The sequence below is a fragment of the Mauremys reevesii genome, linkage group 12 (genome assembly GCF_016161935.1).
Source record: "Mauremys reevesii isolate NIE-2019 linkage group 12, ASM1616193v1, whole genome shotgun sequence".
Classification (NCBI taxonomy): Eukaryota; Metazoa; Chordata; order Testudines; family Geoemydidae; genus Mauremys; species Mauremys reevesii.
Window position 1 is genome coordinate 36,226,443 of NC_052634.1, and position 20,574 is coordinate 36,247,016.

The window sequence follows — 20,574 nt, forward strand, 5'->3', positions numbered from 1 at the left end:
TCTTCTCCCTTCCAGCTGTGGTGATGGGACTGCAGCAGCTCCCCAGATGGCCAGCTTTGCTCTTTCACTTATATCCTTCTCTTCTTTGGCTGAAGCTGTGTTTGCCACCAGTTTAATCCATAGCTGAGACCTCAGGTACCAGCAGCTAGTTACAAAGGCTCAATTCCCATTGTCATCAGTGGGAGGTTATCCAGGGCTGCAGGATTTGGCCCATGGACAGTCAAGGTGCTACAGCAGCTACATTCTTACGTGGTGAGTCCTGCAGCCTATTACCAAACTGCTCTGCCATAGTCTGCAGGGGGCCTGACTTTTTGAGAATCTGGCAGAAGAGAGACCCTGGAGCAGAGAAGGAAAATGCCCTCAGCAGTCACAGCTGGCAGCAGCAGCAAAGACTGAATATCAGACACACTTTTTCACCAGGACAATAAATGTGCACAACCCCCTGATATATTCTCAATTCACGCCCACACCCAAGGAAGCCCTATTCTGCTCTATTACACTCTCATGGGATAAGAGGGAAGGTCCTCTCATGGGTAAATAACTGGTTACAAGGTAGGAATAAATGATCAGTTTTCAAAATGCAGAGAGGTCAATAGTGGTGCCCCCCAGGGGGTCTGGGACAAGTGCTATTCAACATATTCATAAATCATCTGGAAAAAGGGGTAAACAGCGAGGTGGCTAAATTTGCAGATGATCCAAAACTACTCAGGAAAGTTAAGTCCAAAGCAGCCTGCGAAGAGTTACTAAAAGAGCTCACAAAACTGGGTGAAAGGGCAACAAAATGGCAGATTTGTTGATAAATGCAAAGTGATGCACATTGGAAAACATAATCCCAACTATACATATAAAATGACGAGGTCAAAAATAGTTGTTGCCACTCAAGTGAGGGATTTTGGAGTCACTGCGGATAGTTCTCTGAAAACATCCACTCAGTGTGCAACGACGGGCAAAAAAGCAAAGAGAATCTTGGGAATCATTAAGAAAGGGATAGAGAATAGAACAGAAAATATCATATTGCTTATGGCCGACCACATGCATTGGCCTCCCCTCAGACAGGGGACTTATAGGCCCTTCTGTCAGTTGGTGTTGGCAGCAGCAAGGGCTGGGTTCAGTGTCTAGGGGAGGAGAGCAGCAGAGAGGGAGGAGGAGAGAGAGTCCCAAGAGCAGAGTGCAAACCAACCAGCTGAGGGTCTCACAGGAGTCCTGAAATAACAGTAGCTCCAGCTCCCATCAGGGCCGCCCAGATGGGGGAGTAAGTGGGGCAATTTGCCATGGTGCCCACAGGGGCCCCCACAAGAGTTTTTTGTGGCTCCTGGAGCGGGGTCCCTTCACTAATTCCGGGAGCTCTGGAAAACTCTCGTGGGGTCCAGGCCTCCGGAGATTCTTCCACTCTGGGTCTTCGGCGGCAATTCGGCGGCGGGGGGTCCTTCATGAATGAAAAGTGACTTCATTGAAGTGTTGAAGGGCCTTAATGGAGAGAAAAGATTGGGCGTGAAAGGGCTCTTTAATCTCGCAGAGAAAGGCATAACAAGACCCAATGGCTGGAAGGTGAAAAGAGACAAATTCATATTACAACTAAGGCACAAATATTCAACAGCGAGGATGAACAAGCTACGCAGGAACAAGCTACCAAGGAAAGTGGTGGATTCTCCATCTCTTGATGTCATTTAATGAAGACTAGCTGCCTTTCTGGAATGTGTTGCCCCCAAAAGTAGCTCTGGTGTCATACAGGAGGCCTGTGATATGCAGGGGGTCAGATTAGATGCTCTAATGGTCTCTTCTGGCCATAAAGTCGACTAATTTCTGAAAAACTGAGTGTAGCTTTGGGAGCAGTGTCTGATGTTTTCCTGTCTAGCCGGCTTGCTTCCTAGAACGAACCCTTCTTGAGTGGGGTGATCCACAGGGAGCAGCTCAAACCTCCAAAGTGCCTGGCCAGGGGCAGGACATTAGCACAGCAAGGGAGGGGTGTGGCAGTGACATCACAAAGGCCTTTTGCAGGACCTCAGACTATTGGTCAAAGGTGGTGGGGAGGTGGTGACCTCACAGAGAGATGCTGACATCAGCCAGGCAGGACAGGGGTGAGAGGCCAGGGAAACCTCAGAGACCCTGTGGCTTTGCTTCAGCAAGTCTCCTTCTCCAGGTCTCTCTTTGAGGACTGAGAGAGTATTCGGGTTCACGGACGTGAGCGCCAGGAGGAACCTCTTTCGAGTTTTCTCCTTCCCTATTAGTGATTTTACTAGAAAACAGACGTCCCTGTTTAGAAGGTAAGAGCCTCCTTGATGGAAGGGGTGTCATGGGGGCATCACAGTTCGGATGCTGGTGCCCCCCCCCGCCACTATGTATGGAAGTTCCCGCCACCCTGCTCTGTGTTCACAGTGCAGGAGAGAGCAGCATCCATGGCAGTGATTTGCTCCTGGCTGCCGGAGCAGAGCAGCAGGCTCAGCTGTCAGAACTTCCCAGAGCGATGAAAGGGGAGGGGCCCATGGCTCTGTAGCAGGAATGCAGGGCAAGCGAGTTCACGGCAGGCATTGTGGGATACTGGAGGAGGCCAGTTATGGTGATATAATGAACAGCAGCGTCTACACTGACACTCTGTCACTTTAAGTTTGCTGCAAAAAGCTCTAGACCTCTCATCGAAGTCGTTTTATTTTGTCAGCAAAACAGGGCAGTTTTGTCACCAGACGTGGCATTGCAGTGTGTACACCAGCCACAAGCTGCCAACCGAGGGAGCATAGTGTGTTTTTCACACACCTGAGCAATATAATTCTGCTGAAACAACTTTGTAGTGCAGACCTGGCCAAAGATTGACTCACACACAACTTGCAAGGAAAACCTCACCTGCTCCTCTGCTTTGCAGAAGCCAAACACAAGTAAAGCTTGTCAAGCCCTGGTAGAGATGGCAGGGAGTCAGGTGTGGGCAGGGCCGGCTCTGGCTTTATTGCCACCCCAAGCAACAAAAGGGGGGTGGGGCCACCGGAGCAACAAAACAGCGGGGAAAAAAATGGCACGGCTGGAGCGGCAAAGCAGGGGGGGGGATACAGCGCGGCTGGAGCGGCAAAGCGGGGGGCTCACGGTGCAGCTGGAGTGGCAAAGTGCGGGGGGGACAACACAAAAACGGTGGGGCTGGAGCAACAAAGCAGGGCACGGGGGGGAAAAACAACGGTGTGGCTGGCAAAGGAGGGGCAAAACAAAACAAAAAACCCCACAGGGCGGCCGGAGCCAGGGGACTCCCTGTGCTGCAGAGTGCGCGCCCGGTCTAGTGGGGGGGAAGGGGAGGGAGCGGGAGGAGAGAGAAGGGGGGCGGCCAGTGCTTCAGCGGGGCACTCACCACGCGGCCCCGACCGCTGCGCCGCCTGGCACCCTCACTCCCTCTCTAGACTAACCAGTCCTAATATACTGTAACATGGTTATATTCCACCACCTTCACTGGTTACACCCAAGAAAATTAATTATACAGCAGACAGAAACAATCACAGAACCAGACAGAGACCATGCAAATAAACATACAAAACAATACAGAAGGGAGGATTTCACAACTACATCTATACAGACATAAGGGTTTTCCAGCTGTGTCTATTGATAAGTGAGTTCTTACCAGACAGGAGGCTACCAAACTAAGTTTCCCTTTCTCTGGAGGTGATGGAATATCAGGACAGGATTGTATTCCTAACAGCCCAATAGCACCTTATTTCAATGTGACTAGTTGGGAATGTGAGGATGTGACCATACACTTCCCAGCTCATGGCTGCCTTTGCTGCTTAGCCGAAGAACCAGGCCTCAGACTGTCACAGTAAGAGAAGGGCATTACACAGACAGACAGTGATTTTTTATTCTTTCTTTTATATCTTTATAACTAGCTAAGTGATAAAAATACACCTAAATTCTTAAAGTACAGGCCTTTGCAGACAGGCCTGAATCTCTGTATCCTAACAGTCCTCGAGGTCAGGCAACCTCTGGGTAAGGGGGTGGGGACTCAGATCCTTCCGCTGGCCAATTCCACCAGGGTCGTTTATAAACCAGGGAAGTTCCCCACAATAGCCAGACCAGATGCCCCCTGTACACTTGTGCTCTGTCCTCATTGCTTCTCTGTCTCTCTTCCCCTCATCTCTGCTGCTCCCCCTCTGGGCTTTCTCAGCACCTGGCCCCACAGCACTTCCTGGCAGCCAGAGACTGTGTGTTCTAGGCCTGCTCCTGTGGATGTGGCCTCTCTCCTGATTGCTAAGGAAAGGAACCTTTCCAGGAAATGGCCACAGCTTCTGGGAATCCGCATGTGGCTGTGAACAGAGTTTGGCTCCTGGCACACAAGGCAATTTAAAAGCTGAGCGCCCAGAGAGGGGCTTGAACCCTGGACCCTCAGATTAAGAGCCTGATGCTCTACCAACTGAGCTACCTGGGCTTGTTGGAAAACATATTCATTGCTCACCACAAGAGTGAGCAGGCAGGCAAAAGCGAGGCAAAAAAAGTCCCTCCTCTTTTTCTGCACAGCCACTGCCTGTCAGCAGGATTCCTCCTCCTCCTCAGTGCGACTAAATCTCCGCACCTAGACAGCCGCTCTGTCCGCTGCACCCCAATCCCCCATGCCTGAGCCTCCCTGCCAAAGCCCTGCACCTGGCTCCAGAGAATTAAGTCTCACGTGTCGCTGGGAACTCGGATTCTTGTGCCCAGAGCGTCTCGGCCCCCTCAGTAGATGACCTGAGAAACACAGTGTCCGGCTTTTCCAAAGAAGAGCTTAGACCCCCCTCATCATGTGGCCTAAAGGATAAGGCATCTCCCAGTGGATCAGATGATTCAGGATTTGAGTCCCCTCATGGTTGTGCTCACTTTGTGCTGCAAGTCCTGCTCCCTTCAGGTCTGGAACCTCTTCTTGGTCACTCAGGCCAATGCTCTGGCTTCAGCTAGAGCCCCAGGAAAGAGTTGTGGGGTGGGCGTCACAAAGGCTGGGGCATGAGTCCCAGGTGCTTCCAGTCTCGGCTTTGCCATTCCTGATTTGCCAAAAAAATGGGCAGCTCCACTTCCAAAGTGAGCACCTTGAGTGGGAACGGTCAGACGCCCCATCAGGGGGCCTGGCCCTGCTTTCCTACCCTCTTCTGATGTTGGCCACAGAGCATCAGCAGCCGCCCTGCATGCTGGCCTGAGGGTGGCCTTCAGTGGGGGTTCGGCATGGCAGGAGCAGCCTGGCCAGGTGTCTTTGTGGCTGTCTGCTGGCCACGCATAGGCATGGTCCTGCCCTCCTCTTGCCCTGCCTTCCATTGCTCTGTGGCTTTTAAACCTTCCCTTGGAGCTGTCAGCACCAGCCGCCTCTTCTCCAGGTGCCCAGAGGAGGAGAGGTGCTGGGCTCCAGCCTGGGACTCTTCCTCCATCCTGCCCAGCCCTGACTATGAAGTCTGGCCCTGGCCCTCCTTCCTTCAAGCGCCAGGTGGGCAAGAGGAAAAGCACAGAGGCAAGTGCCAAACTTGCGAGCAGCAGGTGAAGCCCTGAGAATCCCAACCCTCAGGTGTCAGTAGCCAGTTCTAGAGCCCTAACCCACTGCAGCTGTCCCACCCCGAGCCTGAGGCACCCAACAGGATGGGAAAAACTTGTTCTTGTACAACAGGACAGAGAAGTTGAGCACTGTGAGCTCCAGGGCTTTACCACAAGCCAACACAAGGTCCCACTGAGATTTGAACTCAGATTGTAGGATTCAAAGTCCTGAGTGCTGCCCATTACACCATGGGACCAGCTCATGTTGCCTTCTCTGCACATTTGTGACTCTCTTGGGGCTGGCTTGTGTTAAGGCCTGTTGGCCCCTTACTAAAACTTAGTGGGGGGGGTATTGGTTGGCTAGTTCCCAGTCCCAGTAGAAGGGGGAAGGGCCAATGGGAAATCAGGACCCTGAGACTGACAGTCCCCAGGGGCAATGGGGAGAGACCAAAGCTCCAAGTTAGCCGCACTGACAGGACAGGCAGTGTAATGAGGGAGTCACCAGGCCAGGGGATCCCATCCTCCGTGGGAGCTGGAACTGCCTGGGTCAGAGTGGGGCAGAGCTAAGGAGAGAGCAGGAGCCCGAGAAGAGCCGGGGAACAGAGCTGTGCAGGTGTAGTGCCAGAAACTGCTCCCTGTAGGACTTTGCTACCTGCAGCAGTTACTGAGACCTGAGGTTGTTCTTATTTGCTGACTTGTCCTAATTGGCTAAAACTTGACAGTGGTGGGGGATGGAAGCATAAAGGCTTCGTCCTCCAAACGACCCTGCCTGGTGTCCATATGTATCTATTACCTCTTAATACCGGATTGTAAAAAATAGAGTGAGGTCATTTAAACATCATTTATTTTGCAGCTTCATTTACTGTGCTAACAATGTAGCATCCTGACACTGATACTTCTGCCCACGTGCCCTGTGGGTTGGATTCATTTTAGTGGGACGTGGAACGTGTGAACGATAATTTAAACTCTGCAAAGAATCCTGTGGCACCTTATAGACTAACGGACGTTTTGCAGCATGAGCTTTTGTGGGTGAATACTCATTTCTTCTTGCATCCAAAGAAGTGGGTATTCACCCACGAAAGCTCATGCTGCAAAACGTCTGTTAGTCTATAAGGTGCCACAGGATTCTTTGCTGCTTTTACAGATCCAGACTAACATGGCTACCCCTCTGATAATTTAAACTCTTAATTTCCTTAGGGTTTCCCTTCAATATATTTCTGTGCTGGTGCGATTTCTGACCATTCCACGTCTATTGTATTTATTACAATAGCACAAGTAAGTCACACAAGTGACATAGTCTAGGGCAGGAGTCGGCAACCTTTCAGAAGTGGGGTGCCGAGTCTTCATTTATTCACTCTAATTTAAGGTTTTGCGTGCCAGTGATACATTTTAATATTTTTAGAAGGTCTCTTTCTATAAGTCTATAATATATAACTAAACTATTGTTGTATGTAAAGTAACTAAGGTTTTTTAAATGTTTAAGAAGCTTAATTTAAAATTAAAGTAAAATGCAGAGTCCCCCAGACTGGTGGCCAGGACCTGGGCAGTGTGAGTGCCACTGAAAATCAGCTCGCGTGCCACCTTCGGCACACGTGCCATAGATTGCCTACCTCTGGTCGAGGGGCTTGGCTACATTGGAAGTTAGAGCTCATTAAAGCAGCCCCGGGTGCCCTAACTCCTGAGGTGTCCACACTCGCAAGGCACATGGAGCGCCTGGGCTCTGCAGCTGGAGCGCTCCTGGTAATCCACCTCCATGAGAAGCATAAAGCTCGCTGAGCCTTGGCTGAAACACCCAGGCGTCAGGATGGATGACGTGTTGTGTTACTGCACTGTGATTGGCCTCAGGAAACATCCCATAATCCCCTGAAGTCAAGTGCCCACTCTGGTCATTGTTTTGAAATCGGCTGCAGGCATGCGGATATCCCCTTTCAAAGCTCTGTTTCCTACAGCGGGCTGCTTATCTGCTCCGGGACAAAGCAACCATTAGTGTGGAGTGCTGCTGTTGTGAGTGTGTGTGAGAGAGGGGGGGTCTGCTGCTGTCCGAACACACAAGACAGCATGCTGACACACTCTCAGCCCCCAAACACACTGTCGCTCCCCCCACGTACACACAACACACTCCCTGTCACACTCCAACCCCGTCCTCCATTTGAAAAGCACGTTGCAGCCACTTGCACACTGGGATAGTTACCACAGTGCACTGCTCTCTGTGGCATTGCCAGAGCTGCTAATGTGGCCACTCCAGTGCACTTGCAGCTGTCAGTGTGAACACACGGCAGCGGTTTCCCTGCTGTGGTTTAACTCCCAGCGCTCTACCTCTGCAAGTGTAGCCAAGCCCTAAATTTGCCAGACCAACCGAACTCAGTGACTGCCCTCCACCACCATGTGCAGTGAGTAGGGGCACAGTGAAGCACACACCATACTTGCTGGCTCAGCCTTGTGCATGGTGGGGTGGTCACCTCCCTGCTGATGAGACCTGGTCCCACCATCTCCGTGGAGCTCCAGTCTGCCCTGCTGCCATCCCTGTCTGTGTTGTCTTCTCTAGCAGTTGACTGGAAGGTGAGCACTGGCCACATGCCATGTAGCCGCGTTGTCTCAAAGAGCGAAAGCAGGACGAATGGTGCCTTCATAGCCCACCCAATATTCCATAACATAGTTAAGGGAAATATTTCTCAATGAACTCTCAGTAAAAGATCAGAAGCAGCCAGTGTCTGCATCAGTCTACAAGCATTGGTATTTTCTTGAAATTTGTCAGACCAACCTAACTAACACCTAACACACATTTGAAGTTCTTCTTTTCACACTGTTGCTCATTCTCAGGTTCTGCTTTGTCTCCAGGCAGATCCATTCTCTTTCAGTCTCTGTCACTCACTGAGGTGTCGGAGTAAACGCTCCCCCTTCCCTCTATTCTCAGACAAACACTAGTATTAACTGTTTGCTACTGATGAGTATAGAAAGCATTTGTCAAGGGTGATTGTTCCCAAGGTCCAGTACTTTGTGTTCAAATGCATCCCAGCTTCCTTGGTGAAAATAACACTGGTTTCTTTGCAATATACAAGAAGCAAGGAGTTTTCCACCCCAGATGGGACTTGAACCCACAATCTCTGGCTTCGGAAGCCAATGCCTTATCCATTAGGCCACTGGGGCCCTGAAAAGCAGTGGAAAAAGGATGGAAATTCCCTCTCATGATTGCACATTCCTCACATTCACTCAGAAGCCAAATACCCATTTAATCGCCTTACTGAAACGTCTGCATCCCCTGGCAGCGAGGCTACTGACAGAGCTGAGCACCACCTTTCTGCCAGCCATCTTTAGAGAAGAACCCCACCCTAGAGTCACCCCTTCCTCCTTCAGCACCTCCACGGCTGTGGCTCTGAGTGGCAGTAGCATGATTAGGGGGCGAATCCGGGGCTGGAAGGGGGGTAAGGTCGGCCTGTAAGGAGTAACCAGATGGGGCAGACCCAGGGGGAGGCTGTGGGCTTCTGGTCAGTTGTTGGGATCCGAGCTCTAGGTCAAAGCTGCACAGTGACCTGACACCCAGGGTTATAAGGCCGACATAGTGACCCCCTCGGTGACCCCCAAACCCTTGTTACTAAGGGCATTGAGGAGTCTCTGTCCCTTAATAACTTCTGGGAGCTCCCCAGCAGGCTGCGGGCGTCAGCCGCCTCCTGCCTCACAGGTTAGACTCTTGGTGCTGTGCCAGCCGCCCCCTCGCTTGCAGGCCCAGTGTAAGAAGAAGGAGGCCCGGTGCTGGCAGAAGAGGGCTTTGATTAATCGAGCTCTGTGTGATGGGCACAGGATGCTTCCACTCAGTAGCACAGCTGGGGGGGAGCAGGGGGAGCAGCTAAGGGCGCCGGGTTCCTCTGGTGGGGGAGTGGAGCAGCCATTCATTTTCCTGTTCGCACTCCTCTGCGGTGTGAAAATCGGGGAGGGGAGGCAGAAGCCCCACTTCCCTCCCGAAATGACGCCCAGTGGGGGAAGCCAGGACAACAGGGTGGGGCGGCAAGTGGTTGCCAGACTCTCACTGCCAGGGTCTAGTCTAGCTCAGGGTCCAGCTCAACTTCCTCCCCACACCACTGGCCCCCAGTCCCCTTCCACCACCAGATCAACCCGGGAACTGAGGCAGGAACAGGGTGAGGCAGCAAGTCAAGCTGAGCAAGGCAGGAACAGGGTGAGGCAGGAATTCAAGCTGAGCAAGGCAGGCAAAAGCGAGTCCTGTCTTCATGGGCCGCTCACAATGACGGCCTTTTTGTGTGCAACTGCTGCAAAAATATCTCGGGCAGAGAAGCAACAGGCCAAAATACTGCCATGCAGCTGCCAAAGTAGCTCAGTTGGGAGAGCGTTAGACTGAAGTTCTAAAGGTCCCTGGTTCAATCCCAGGCTTTGGCAGGCCCTTTCATCCCTCTTGGCACAGTGGTGGCTTGTTTTCTGGGAGCACAGAGGTCCCTGCACCCAAGGTGAGTCCCTGAGCTTGGGCTCTGCAGTAGGAAAAGATATTGTGGGCTTCTGCCCCTAATTGGCTGGCCTGACATTTAACAATGAGGGACAGGAGCTGTCTCTCCTAAGTGAGTTATTGGTGGACCCAATATGGCAGGAAGAGAGTGCTAGAGGGGGTGCTGGGCAGTGACAGGCAGGTATAGAGGATGAAAACTCTTCTGTGCAGCTGAGTGAGGGCAGTACCAGGGAAGGAGCATGTGTGAAAGTGACCCTGTGGAAGGGAGTTGGGGGCCCAGGAGGAGGCACTTGATGTTCAGTGTCTTGGAGCAGCTGGGCTTGGCCGTGGTGGGTGTTCAGGAAATGCACATTAACAAGTCTAGGGTAGTTTGATGGGCAGAGGGTGATTGGGGGAAGGGCCCATCTCTCTGGTCCTCCAGGCCAGGGAAGAATGATGGGGTTGGAGTCTTGTTCTTCACATTAGCAGTGCAAGTACAGAAGGGGCTGGAGCTCCGACCAGGGAGGGCATTACTGGTGGCTTTGTGCCCCATGGCACTGGTTACTGCTATATTAGTGTGTATGGTCCCCAGTTAAGGCATGAAAGGAAAGTTCTGCAAAGGAACTGACACCCTTCCTCTGGACCACACGGTGTTTGGTGTTGGGGGGGATTTCAATTGTTGCACCGGCCTGAGGACTGCTGGTCCTGTTTTCCCGACCGTCAGAGGAAACTCTTCTACGATGAGCACTACCTGGCGCAGGTCTGTAGTGAGGTCGGCTTAGAGGACATGTTTCTCCACAGTGGAACCAGTGGAGGGTGGGCAGTAACCTCCTATTCCTCTGACCCGAGCTCACACCAGCCGCAGAGGGGATACACCTTTCTGTGGGGACAGGGCAGGAGTCGCACTGACCGGATTTCCGTGAAGGAGAGCACGTCGACAGCCCAGGGCAGGGTGGTGCCAATGGACTGTTCGGATCATGCAGCTCTCACCGTGTGCTCAATGTGGGCAATTCCCTGACCCAGGGCAGAGGATATTGGAAGCTGAACATCCAGAGCTTGCAAGATAAAGGAGCAGGGGGGCGAAGCCTGGCGGTGTTGGCAGAACGGGAAAGCATCAGAGGGTCCTATGGCAACCAGGGGGATTGGTGGGAGTCGGTGAGGGAGGAGTTGGCGGCTTTGTTCCGGCGTCTGGGGAAACATCACAACATTAAAGAAACCAACAGTGCAAAGTCCTGCAGCATCGCCTGTGGGATTTCCACAAGAGCATCCAGGCAGGGGAGCCAGTCAGCGTGTGACTGTACGATTGGATCAAGCGACAGGTGCCTGAGTTCCAGGAGATGAGGCTCCAGCTGGCCGATATGAGCGGGAGCATCGAGTGAAGGGAGGAGCAGACTCCCCTGACATTTTTGCAGCCTGCAGGGAATGGAGACAAAGCAGGGGGTTGCAGGGACTCAGGGCAGGACCCACAGATCCGGTACTGCAGGACCACAGTCACTGGAGGAGGAGAGAGAGTCCCGCGAGAGGAAGCTGATGGTGGGAAGCAATAAGTGCAGAGTGCAAACCAGCCAAGAGTCACAGGGGTCTAGAAAACAAAACAGCAGCAGGTCCCATGGTGTAATGGGCAGCACTCAGGACTCTGAATCCTGGAATCTGAGTTCAAATCTCAGTGGGACCTCATGGTGATATGTTGCTTTGCTGCAAACACTGGAGCTCAATGTGTTTGGCTACCTTCTCTCAGGGTGAACTAGAGTGAGGTTTTTTCCCCCTCACGCTGGGTGACTGATGCCCACTGGAGATAGGTCTTTGGTCCGGCTTGTTCAGTGGACTGGCCACTGTAGGTTGGGGGTCCCAGAACTTAACAGTCTGGCTAGAGATTCCTGCGGGTTGACTGGTTGCTTCTCGCTGCTTCACCTGATGTCCACAACTTTGGTCCCTGCAGCTGCCACACTCTTCCTCTTGCTCACATGGCATTTAGAGGAAGGAGGGCCAGGGCCAGGCTTCACAGTCAGGGCTAGGCAGGAGGGAGGCAGAGTCCCAGGCTGGAGCCCAGCACCTCTCCTCCTCTGGGCACCTGGGGTGTTGTTCCCCCCTGTTCAGGCACCCCTGGGGCCCTGCACTTCACACAGCTCTCCCTGATTTCAGCTGTTAGTGAGGGAGCCTCACTGCTAGCGCAGACTGGGCAGTTTGTTGCATGAGAGACACTGTCCCAAAGCAGGACTAATGCTTAGAGCTGGTTATCAGTGATTTCAGATCTGTTGGTCTGCAGCAAGACTCTCCATTGAGTCTTAACCAGCTCTGTTATTACACAGGGAAGAACAAAAGGGTCAAATGGTGCCTGGAAGCCTTAAGAAGAATCCACCCCACCGAGTACAACACTTGTTGCTACCGGCTCTCAGCTCCACTGAGAATGTTTTGGGGTCACTCCTTGGCTGTATCAACCTAGGAGTCTCAGAGAGTCCTAATTAACAGGTGCTCCAGTGGCACAGTTGGCTAGCACACAGTACTTATAAGGCTGTGCTGAGAGGAGCTATGCTGAGGTTGTGAGTTCAAACCTCACCTGGAGCACTGGTTTTCATTAACCAAGTGGTGTCACCCCCTCATTTGGCCCTGTGGAATGTAGAATTCCAGCCCTGGGGACACTGAGGAGGGGGCTAGTAAATAAATGCCCCCTTCACTTATTACCTCCTCTCCAGGTCAGAATCTACCATCCTTTCTCCCCCCCAGCCCCTGTGCCAGGATCCCTCAAGCAGAGCCTGGAGTCCTGCCCAGGGCGTCTGTACTATTGACACAGACTAAGTGACAGGGACAAAATACTCAAATCCCGCCTGGTGCGGGGAGCCAGGTTTGCTCTTCAAATTCTGTCGTTGGTACATTGCCAGGCCTGGGAATGTCCCCCAACAGCATTTAATGGGAAGCTGCCTGCAGAACAGTGACACTGCACAGAGCTCCTGCGGAGGAGGGGTGGGAATTAGTAACATTTTGAGGATGGTTTGGGAAATGAGCCTTTGCTGACAAGGTTTGTCTCTGTTCATATTTCACCTTCAGGTGTTATGTTGAGGGATCTTTAGTATATTTTTGGGAGGTTAATAACTATCTCCTCAACTTTATTTACTCAACTTAAAAATTGGTGTCACTTGATTTTTGCATCTCCCTGTGAAAATGCAACTGACACGTGTGGCTTTCTACAGGGGGTCATGATGTTAAAGTTGGGGAATTCAGTCTCTGTACTTCTGGGGGGGGGCGTTGCTTTTTTACAGCTGCCTCACGGCCAGGCACACTGGGCTGTTAGCTGCACCCACGGTCCTTGCCAGGGGCCCCTGCTGAACCCTGGGCGGCTGCACTGCCGTGCTGGGGTGACTCTGCCGGGGGAGAAGCTGCTGTGGAGCAATGTAGAGCAGGTGCAGGAAGGAGACGAGGTCCCTATTCACATTCTGAAGTGCACAATTTTCCAAATTTGGGAATAGATTCATAGACTTAAGGTCAGAAGGGACCATTATGATCATCTAGTCTGACCTCCTGCACAATGAACAGTGCAGGCCACAGAATCTCACCCACCCACTCTTGTAACAGACCCCTAACCTATGTCTGAGTTATTGAAGTCCTCAAATCGTGGCTTAAAGACCTCAACGTGCAGGGAATCCTCCAGCAAGTGACCTGTGCCCCATGCTGCAGAGGAATAAATGTCGAGAACAATTCTAGGGAAGGTGAATGCAGAGCAATGACACTGGAGATGCCCAGACCTCCAATGGGGGCAGCGTGGACATTAATAATGGGAAGATCATTTGTGAAATTAGTCGTCACTGACAAGATTTGTCTCTGTTCCTATTTCACGCTGTGGTGTTAGTTAGATGAATCAGGACAGATTTTTACTTAATTTTATTTACCCAAGCCAAAAACTTTAGACTCGCTTATTTTTTCTCTCTCCTAGCAAGAATGAATTGAATTTTGTGACTTTCTGGAAAGTGCAGCGAGATTAAATGTGGGGAATTCAGTCTCTGTGTTTGTGAGCTGATGTTTTCCTCTCACAGGTCAGTGCCTGCTTTGAAATACCACGAGGGATCTAAGGGCTGGTGTACGCTCAGCACTGAACTGGCAGAGCGACGTCTCTCAGGGTGTGACACCCCTGCAAACCCATAGAGTTAAGGTGACCTAAGCCCTGGTTAGATAGTGCTAAAGAAAAGGAAGAATTGTTCTGTCCATGTAGCTATTACAGGGATGGGGAAAACCGTCCAGTCACTGTTTACTCCAAAGTGCTATAGCAGTGCCACAGCAGGATTTTAAGTTTAGACAGAGTGAAACTAGATCTGGCTCCAGTTCGCACTGTGGATGCTCAGGTACTAAGGCTACAATAATAACAACAGCAGCACAGTGCTTGCGTAGTTGGCAGGATTTGAACCTGCGCAGGGAGACCCCAATGGATTTCTAGTCCATCGCCTTAACCACTCGGCCACAACTACTTAACATGCGCTTATTTTGCTACATAATGATTCTGTTCTCACTGAATTGTCACTTCAAATTGTTTGCTCAGACCAGCTTCTCCAGCACACTCATGGCTGCGTTAGTGTAAGAGTGTCCTTGGCTGAACAGCGAGAATTCCTGCCCATTTCCCTTCCGGTTGGAGCAGGATTAGAGTGTGTTTGTGTGAACGACATTGCTGTAGATTGTTGTTCATTCCCCACTCTGACAATTCAGACAGTCCCTTTCCTAGTCAAATCTCCAGCACATCGTTCCAATAGCAGGGGGCAGGATTTCTCTGGGGCACTGAGGGCTGGTGCGTGAACTCAGCCTTGCATTCCACCCTTGATGTTTCCTGGACTAACAACAGCAGCAGAAAGAAAGAGCCGAGCCAATATCTCCCTGGCAGGGATGCAGGTGCCACGACCCCTCTGTCTGACCATCGCCATTTGCAGGAGAGAAGGGTTCACTGGAATCGAATGCCCTGGCTCAGACCAGAGACACAGGGAGGTTTTGCTGTTCATGGCTCTGTGCAAAGGAAATTGTGTCTGTGTGAAATTGAGGCGGGAAATGAAACGTCCACATGGTGGCCCAATGCTCTAGGCAATGTGGGTGAAGGACTCAGGCTGAGAAATGATTTAACAGAGGTTTGTATTTATTGCCCTGATTAAAATCTATGGCTAAAAGGCAGCCACTGTTGTTAGTACTTGTACCTGTGTAGGGACACCCCAGTGGGTGTCAAGTCCATTGCCTTCACCAGGGGCAGTCGATTATTTTATCAAGGTACAAATTTCTTGGTCAAGGCCTGGACGCCAGAGAAAACAATACACTGCTGATAAGAAGAAGTACATCAAAAGATTTTGCAGCCACCATGGGCATAACTATGATGTGTCGTGTTTCACTCTTTATATCTGGCGCCACCTCCTTTCTCTGTAGACTTGTAGTTGACCAAGGGCAAAGCTGAACATCTCCTCAGATACCAGGGAGTGTTTATGTCCATTCCTGCGAGCTACACAGGGGTTTGATGTTGCTGCTTTCAATCCTCTGGCTCTGCCGGGATAAGGAACAATTCAGGCTGTCACTGAACTGAAGGAGGAAGATCAGGTTTTGACAGGCAGAGGGTCGCCTCCTCTTAAAGGTGTTTGCCTGGCTGGCAGCCCTGGTTCCCAGGTCTCGCCCGTGGGGCTCCAGCAGTTTTGGGACCAGGTCACTCACTTGGCCCCACCTGCTGCCCCAGGTGCTTCCCAGGGGCCCGGCAGTGCAGCAGAGCTGAGCAGCATCTGTCTGCTCGCTCCAGAGGCTGCTGGCCCCTCCCCATGGCAGGGCAGGGTGGGGCTGTGCCTCTGCGTGCTGCCCCCGCCCCAAGCCCCTGCAGCCAATGGGACACTGTGGCGGCGGTGTCTGGGGGCAGCAGCATGCGGAGGCCCCCCCGCCCCCCCCCCCGTGGGGCCCCAGGTCAGCGCCACCCGCCTGACCCACTTCCCTAGCCTGCACCGCCACCCCCTCCTCACCTCCCCCTTCCTCCCCCCCAACTCTCTCCGCGACCCTGCACCCCAATCCCCAGCCCCGACCCTGCACCCCACTCCCCAGCCCCAGCCCAGGGCCTGCACCTAGATCTCCTCCCCCCACCCAAACTCCCTCCCAGAGCCTTAGGCAGGTGAGGGGAAGAGTTTTGGGGGGCAGGGTCTGGGTGGTATGAGTGACATTATTGGCCCACTGAGAGGACTGAAGGACTGGCACTAGCGCTAAGGTAAATTGAGGTTGAGACCCTGCTTTAAGGGATTGGAGCAATGCTGGAGAGACTGACGGGCAGGGAGCTGGGGAGCTGTGTGTGCCCCAAGGAGAGTTGTTGTTGTGCTCTGGTGACACAGAGCGGGGGTGGGGAGTTTGTAAGCTGTGGTGTTTGTACAGAGATAAAGTTTACTAACCCCCAGGTTAAAAACTGTTCCTGCTCTAGGCTATCCCTGACAATCTCTGTTGTGAGTGTAGGTCAGTGGGTGAATGTTTCCTTCTAGGATAATAGGTTTGTAGTTCCAATCCAAGTTATTCCCTTTAAAAACTTTTTCAAATGAAAATCAATTTCCAGACCCATCTCCAGTATGTTCAGGAATTCGCTGAATGGGGGTGGGGCTTGAAATGAATTTAAACACTCAGCATTTTCCTGTGCAAATGAATAAAGACCTAGCAGAGCTGTCCAGCAGCTGAAATCAGTTCCAGTCCTCGGCGTCTCTAAGAGGGACACTCGGTAGCTAAGGCATGTGGGACACCTCTGTGGTGATGACAGGTGAAAAAATGCTGGATTCAATGAAAGCTGAGCCCATAGGAGGGGAAGGTGAACGGCAGCACCACACAGGGTCATAACACTCAGACATGGGGCTTCACTGTCACTGGCCCTGTGTTTTCCAGTATTTCTATCCTAAGGAACACACCCTCCCTCTCCCCCACACACTGTCACACACAACCTTCTCCCCTTGAGCCCCATCCCACCCCTACCCCTCTCCCCCACACACGCCATGGGACACAGCCTCTCGGTGACTCACCCAGATGGGGGCTTGTCTCTGCATCTCCCCAACAGGGGAGCAGAGAGCCGAAAGGGCCACAGGAGACCAATGGAGCTAGGCAGGGATAGAAAAGACTTCCCCTCCCTTCCCAAAAGTCCCGTTAATCTCACCCATGAGACATTCCAGCACCAACCTTCCCCTCAGAAATGGAAGGGGGAACCAGCTCTAGCACATGGAAGGAGGCTCCCCACCTCTGCTGCTGCCATCATGCAGCCTTTAATATGGATTTGTTTTAGCTAATGCAACCCCCCCACACACACTCCGCTAATCCATCCATAAAACATGGAGACAAGCTCCTGAAAACAGAGTCCAATAGTGCAATGGGTTAGTGTCCAGTACTTCCAGAGCAGTGCTGAGTCAAGTCATGCTGAGGTTGTGAGTTCAAACCTCACCTACAGCACTAGTTTCCTTTAAGCAAATGGCTTCTGCCAATCATTTTGCCCTGCAGAAAATACAATTGCAGTTCAGAAGACACCGAGGTCCCCTTGCTTTACAGAGAGCAGGGCAGAGTCCACAGATCTACCAGGCTCTGCTCTTCACCAGCCGCCTGTGTCAGGAGGGGCCGAGCAGAGCCCAGAGCACTGCCCCCGACTCCCCCTCAGTCTTTGCTCCCCAAACCACCTATGTGCTCACCCTCTTCGCTGTGAGACTCAAACCCTGCCTGGCTTTCTGTATGTTGGGTTTTTGTTGTCTGTCGTGTTAATGTGCATGTGGGTCCTGTGTGATTTTTGTGGATGCCATGCATAGTTTTGTGTGTGTGTGTGTGTGTGACTTTTGCATGCAGATTGTTTTTTGCTAAGTATTCTTTTGGTATGTGGTTTTGTGCTTTCTTGTTGTGGGCTTTGCTGTATTTTTGGTGTGGATTTGTTCTATGTTTTGTGTGGCTTTCCCTTAGGTGTATATGGCTCTGTGTGCTGTGTGGGTTTGGTTTTTGTTTATGTCTGTGTGGGCCTGTGCAGTCTGTTATGTTCTCTTTCTCTCTAGTTGTCTCTCTGTTTGTATCTTCATGTGTAAATTCACTGGAACTTTTCAAACTCTCCACAGCTTTGCCAATTTTCACCAGGAATTTTACTCATTAACAAATTCTCACTTGTTCCCTACCAGTTGGTGACCATTGCCCCAGGGGCCTGTCAGTCTCAGGGTCCTGATTTCCCATTGACCCTTCCCCCTTCTATTGGGACTGGGAACTAGCCAACCAAAAAACCCCACTCAGTTTTAGTAAAGGGCCAACAGTCCCTTACACAAGCTGGGCCTGTGAGGGAGGGAGAGCTCAGTGGTTTGAGTATTGGATGGCTAAACCCAGGTTTGTGAGCTCAGTCCTCAAGAGGGCCATTTAGGGATCTAGGATAAAAATCTGTCTGTGGATTGGCCCTGCTTTGAGCAGAGGTTGGACTAGATACCTCCTGAGGTCCCTTCCAACCCTGGTATTCTATGATAGGGTCACCAATGTTCAGAGAAACTAGCACAAGCTGGTCCCATGGTGTAAGGGTTGGCATGCTGAAATCTGAGTTCAAATCTCAGTGGGACCTTGTGGTAAATCCCTGGAGATCCAAGTGCTTTCCTATCTCCAGCTGTCTAAGAATGAATTGTTAACCTTGTGCTGAGTGACTCATACCCACTGGAGCCAGGTCTTTGGTTGGAATGGGGTCTAGAAGTGGCTATGGTTTGACTGGGTGTTTGGGATTTCTGATGCCCACAAGTTTTGCCCTAGTGCTTTCTACCACACTTTTCCTCTTGCCCACATGGCGCTTGAAGAAAGGAGTGTCAGGGCCAGGTTTCATAGTCAGGGAAAGGCAGGAGGGAGGCAGAGTCCCAGGCTGGAGCCCAGCACCTCTCCTCCTCTGGGCACCTAGGACAGAGGTGGCTGGTGCTGACAACTCCAAGGGAAGGCTTAAAAGCCACAGAGCAACCAAGGGTAGGGCAAGAGGAGGGGAGAACCATGCCTATGTGTGGCCAGCAGACAGCCACAGAGACACCCAGCCAGGCTGCTCCCTGCTCCCTGCCATGCCGAACCCCCACTGAAAACCACCCACAGCCAGCTGCTGATGTGGCCAACATGAGAAGATGATAGGAAAGCAGGGCCAGCGCCCCTGGTGGGGCCTCTTACCGTTCCCACTCATGGTGCTGACTTTGGCAGTGGGGCAGGAGATTTTACCCCAAGAGGCTTTTCCCCAGCTGGCGACAAGCAGAGAAACACCCAGGCTCCCAAGGTGCTATTTAGCAAGTACCCTCCAGCACAGGGACAGGCGCACACTTGGAAGAGGGAAACTGCTCCACACTCTAGCCCGGGCAGCCGCCCATTTTCTTTGGCAAGTCAGGAAGGGCAAAGGCAAGACTGGAAGCACCTGGGGCTCATGCCCCAGCCTTTGTGACACCCAACCCCCAACTCCTTCCCGGGGCTCTAGCTGAAGCCAGAGCATTGGCCTGAGCGGCCAAGAAGAGGTTCTAGCCCTGAAGGGAGCAGGACTTTCAGCACAAAGGTAAAACTGGACAAACACAACCACGAAGGGACTTGAACCCTCAATCGTCTGATCCAAAGTCAGACAACTTACCCATTAGGCCATGTGGTCACAGGAACAAAACCCTTCCAAGTACTTCTTTGTAAAAGGCAGACACTGTGTTTCTCAGGTCCTCTACTGAGGGGGGCCAAGACTCTCTGGGCACAAGAAGTCGAGTTCCCAGCGAGATGTGAGACAATTCTCTGGAGCCAGGTGCAGGACTTTGGCAGGGAGGCTCAGGCATGAGGGATTGGGGTGCAGCAGACAGACCAGCTATCTAGGTGCTTAGATTTGGTCTCACTGAGGAGAAGGAGGAACCCTGCTGATAGGCAGTGGCTGTGGAGAAAAAGTGGGATGTCCAGGCTGCTCAGGTCTCCTTCTTCCAGCTCCTCATCTGGCTGAGCTACTTCACCGGCCTAGACAAGTCCTCTGCATGCACAGCAAATAGCCCAAGAGCCATTGCTGCCCAAACCTGTGCTGGGGGGTGAGCTTCTGTCTTCCCTGTCCCATCTGCCCTAGAACAGACCTCTAGATTGAGAGAGACAGTCAACAACGATTAAGGCTAAGATTATAGAAAGGGGGTCACAGAAACTGTGACTTTCAGAGATCTCAGTGACATTTTCCACCTCAACCCTGGGGCAGCAAGACTGGAGCTGTTGGCCGGTGGGGGCCCCACAGCTATCAGCCACCAGTGGCGGAAGGGGCTCCCACAGGCCCATGCCACCACGGATGGACCCCACAGCTCCCAGCTGTTGTGGGGGGATCCCAGAGCTCCCAGGTACCACATGTGACAGGGGGACCCTGGAGCTCCCAGTGGGATGAACAGGTTATAAGTCCGGTCAGCGGTGCTGTGGGGCTCAGGCAGGCTGGTCCCTACGTGTCCTAGGGCACCGCGCTGCGCCCTGGAAATGGCCAGTAGGTCCCCCCTGCTGCACCGCTGACCAGGAGCCGCCCGAGGTAAGTCTGCACCCCAACCCCCTGCCCCAGCCCTGAACCCCCCCAAACCCAGAGCCCCTCTTGCACCCCAGAGCCCTCACCCCTGCCCCAGCCCAGAGCTTCCTCCCACACCTGGAACCCTCATCCCTGCCCCCACCCCAGAGCCATCACCCGTCCTGGACCCCGACCCCTGCCTCAACCCACAGCCCCTCCTGCACTCTGAATCCTCGGC

At 52.4% G+C, this 20,574-nt stretch overlaps 7 non-coding genes across 7 annotated transcripts; 3 read left to right on the forward strand and 4 right to left on the reverse strand.

Moving 5' to 3' along the window:
• Positions 1 to 4,323: 4,323 nt before the first annotated feature.
• TRNAK-CUU lies at positions 4,324 to 4,396 on the reverse strand. Its single transcript has one exon. It is a non-coding gene; the product is annotated as a tRNA-Lys (tRNA).
• A 1,249-nt stretch (positions 4,397 to 5,645) lies between these two features.
• On the reverse strand, positions 5,646 to 5,717 carry TRNAQ-UUG. The gene has a single exon. It is a non-coding gene; the product is annotated as a tRNA-Gln (tRNA).
• Positions 5,718 to 8,534: 2,817 nt separating this feature from the next.
• Positions 8,535 to 8,607, reverse strand: TRNAR-CCG. The gene has a single exon. It is a non-coding gene; the product is annotated as a tRNA-Arg (tRNA).
• A 1,169-nt stretch (positions 8,608 to 9,776) lies between these two features.
• On the forward strand, positions 9,777 to 9,849 carry TRNAF-GAA. The gene has a single exon. It is a non-coding gene; the product is annotated as a tRNA-Phe (tRNA).
• A 1,646-nt stretch (positions 9,850 to 11,495) lies between these two features.
• Positions 11,496 to 11,567, forward strand: TRNAQ-CUG. The gene has a single exon. It is a non-coding gene; the product is annotated as a tRNA-Gln (tRNA).
• Positions 11,568 to 12,363: 796 nt separating this feature from the next.
• TRNAI-UAU lies at positions 12,364 to 12,457 on the forward strand. The gene is made up of 2 exons: positions 12,364 to 12,401; positions 12,422 to 12,457. It is a non-coding gene; the product is annotated as a tRNA-Ile (tRNA).
• Positions 12,458 to 14,267: 1,810 nt separating this feature from the next.
• Positions 14,268 to 14,349, reverse strand: TRNAS-AGA. The gene has a single exon. It is a non-coding gene; the product is annotated as a tRNA-Ser (tRNA).
• Positions 14,350 to 20,574: the final 6,225 nt, after the last annotated feature.